Raw genomic sequence first — 2963 nt, forward strand, 5'->3', positions numbered from 1 at the left:
TAAAAAAAAAAAAAAAAAAAGAATTAGACATCACCAAAATTTAAGAATTTTGTGAATCAAAGGACATTAACAAGACAGTGATAACCTACAGAATGAGAAAAAAATATTTGAAAATCATGTATCTGAAAAGGGCATAATATCTCTAGTATATAAAGAACACCTACAACTCAAAAAACAAACAAATAACTTGATTTTAAAATGGGCAAAGGACTTGAACAGACTTTGATTTTTGAAGATATATAAATGGTCAAATAAACACAGATGATAAACACCATTGATCATGAGAGAAATGCAAATCAATACCACAATAATATATAGCTTCATCCCTACTAGTATGGGTACAATTAAAAAACAGAAAAGAATGAGTGTTGGTGAAGATGTGGAAAAATTAGAACCTGTGTAAATTGCAGTAGGAATGCAAAATAATACATCTGTCAGGGAAAATTGTTCTGATGGTTCTGCAAAAACTCAGAATTACCACATCACCTAACAATTTCACTACTAGATATATACTTGAAAGTACCGAAAGCAGGCACTCAGATACTTGTATTCCAAGGTTCATTTCAGCATTATTCCAATATCCAAAAAGATGGAAACCCAAGTGTCCAACAACATAAGAATGGAGAAACAAAATATATAAACATTCAAAGAAGTATTATTAGGCCAAAAATGAAAGAAAAAGAAAAAAAAGGAATGAAATTCTGATATATACTACAACATGGATGAATCAGAAAACAGGCTAAGTGAAACACACCAGAAAAAAAGAACAAATACTGTATGAGTTCACTTATAAGAAATATCTAGAGTAGACAAATTCAGAGACATATAGTAGATCAGAGGTTACTAGAGACTGGGGAAAGGAGGAAAGGGAGTTGTTTTGTTTTGCTTTTTTTATATCTTTGTTTATTCATTTTTATGTGGTGCTGAGGATCGAACCCAGTGCCTCACATGTGGGAGAAAAGTGCTCTGCCACTGAGCCACAATCCCACCCCAGGAGTTGTTTTTTTTTTTTTTTTAACAGTGATTCTGTTTAAAGTGTTGAACAAATTTTGCAAATAGTGACCCTGGTTGCACGACACTGTGAATGTATTTAATGCCACTGAAATGTACACTTATAAGTGGTAAATTTACGTGTATAGAATCAAAACTTAAAAATAATGTAAAATACAAAAAACTGAACTTGCACATTTTAAATTGGGTGAGTTATATCTAAATCAAGTTGTTAAAAAAAAAATTAACAACCGGTTCTGCTGATAGGGGGAATGGGATGTCTGTCGTTAAGGTAAGCAGCACAGGCCAAAAAGAATGGCTCTACAGAGGAAGGGTCCTGAAGGCTTTAGATTTAAAAAAAAAAAAATGGGAGAAAGGGATTAACATACTGTCATTTTAAAGTTTTATACTTTAAATTTTCAAGATAGCAAGGATGGTGGAATGTGATAGACATCATTATCCAAAGTACATGTATGAAGACACGAAATGGTATCAACTTACTTTGCATACAACCAGAGATATGAAAAATTGTGCTGTATATGTCATTTTTAAATCAATAAAATAAAATAAAAAAATTTTCAAGATTATGTGATCAAACTCGGTGCAATTTTTAAAAAATTCCTCTGTTTTTGCAAGGAGATTTTAAAATGAAAAAAATGGACAAACACATTCTACTTATTTATACTGATGGGAACAATGTTACTCACTTGAAACTTTCCATGTCTTCAAAGAAAGCTTTTTGAGTATCTTGTTACTTACCTACAATCACAATCTTCGAAAATCTCTTCCCTAGCAACCCAACACCCATGCCTTAAATATGGTTTAGATAGTTCCACTATTTACTATCTCCAGCCTGAATACTGCCTTAATTTAGGTTCAACTGTAGCGATTCATCTAAGTGGTTTAAGTCAGTTTAAAAAATTAGTAAGAGGCTCCTAATTGCTTTCTCAACAAAATTTCCAGATAAGGCCAGCAAATACAGCAGGTTGCTCTTTCAAAACAGTGTTGACACTGGTTGATGTGGAGCCCTGGGCCCTCAAAGTCGAGAACTTCGTGGAGCCAGTCCAAGTGCTATCTACCAGAGGAACAAAAATGGGAATAGTTATCTGAAGGCCATTTCGGAGAGTAGAGCATAACCCTTTATTAGGGATTCATTCTAAACAATCATGCTCAAAAAACCAGACGGAACTGTACTCAACCAGTTGCTTTTTTTTTTTTTCAGGGAAAAACTGAAAACCACCTGTACTTGCACCATCAGGGAGGGGCTGCCTCTATTAAGTAAATCACAGTCCTGTCAAAGCCCAGACAGCCGCTGGGGGGTGGATGCGTTGGTGCACAATCCTACACAGAGCACCGCAGTCTAGTGCAACCAATAGGACGTGGGGAAACACTTGGACCCGCCGGGAAACGCGCGGGGGTGCATTTTTGGGAGAAAGAGGCCAAGTTACTGCACTTAGCGATCCGGGGTCTGCCCGTGCTCACAGGGGGAGGCGGACTTACGCCCAGTGTTAACCCGGCCGGTCTCCGGGGAGCAGAGGCGCGCCTGATTTTGCCGCCTTCTTTGTGCCTTTCTGTTCCTTATTTTCGGCAGGGACGAGTACTACAACCTTTGTGGTGTGCGAAGAGGCCACGAGGCCAGAGCGACGGGTCGCAGGGCCTGGCGCAGCAGGGACACCCCCGCCCCCGCGCCCGCCGGCTCCGGGCCCCGCCGCCTAGCGGCTCCGCCCGCCGTCAGCGGCAGCCGGCACCCGGGACAGCCCGCCGCCGGCAGGAAGCTCCCGGAACTCACCCCGCGCGGGCCCCGGCCTCACAGCGCGAGGTCCCAGGGTCCGCGTAGCCGCCGCGACCCGGACCTGCGGTCGGATCCCGCGGGCGGCCTGGCGCTGGGCCGCCGGGGACTGCGGCAGGGGCTCAGGGGCGGGGTCGCCGGGGCCGCCCCACCGCGGCCGAGTCTCACCTGTGCGCCGAGGGCT

The 2963-nt window shown here is 42.1% G+C and overlaps 1 protein-coding gene across 4 annotated transcripts in view; it reads right to left on the reverse strand.

The window, feature by feature from the left end:
* The window catches only part of Faim (Fas apoptotic inhibitory molecule), an 18917-nt gene extending 15960 nt beyond the window's left edge, over positions 1-2957 (reverse strand). For 2 of the 4 annotated variants that reach the window (XM_015486995.1, XM_048793934.1), the window contains exon 1: positions 2948-2957. The gene's annotated coding sequence lies outside the window, so the exon portion shown is untranslated. Of the gene's footprint in view, positions 1-2490; positions 2637-2779; positions 2803-2947 lie in introns of those variants that run through there. The other 2 variants (XM_048793935.1, XM_015486996.2) reach the window with 2 other exon arrangements.
* Between the last annotated feature and the right edge of the window lie 6 nt (positions 2958-2963).

This window comes from Marmota marmota, unplaced genomic scaffold (assembly GCF_001458135.2).
Source record: "Marmota marmota marmota unplaced genomic scaffold, marMar, whole genome shotgun sequence".
Taxonomy (NCBI): Eukaryota; Metazoa; Chordata; class Mammalia; order Rodentia; family Sciuridae; genus Marmota; species Marmota marmota.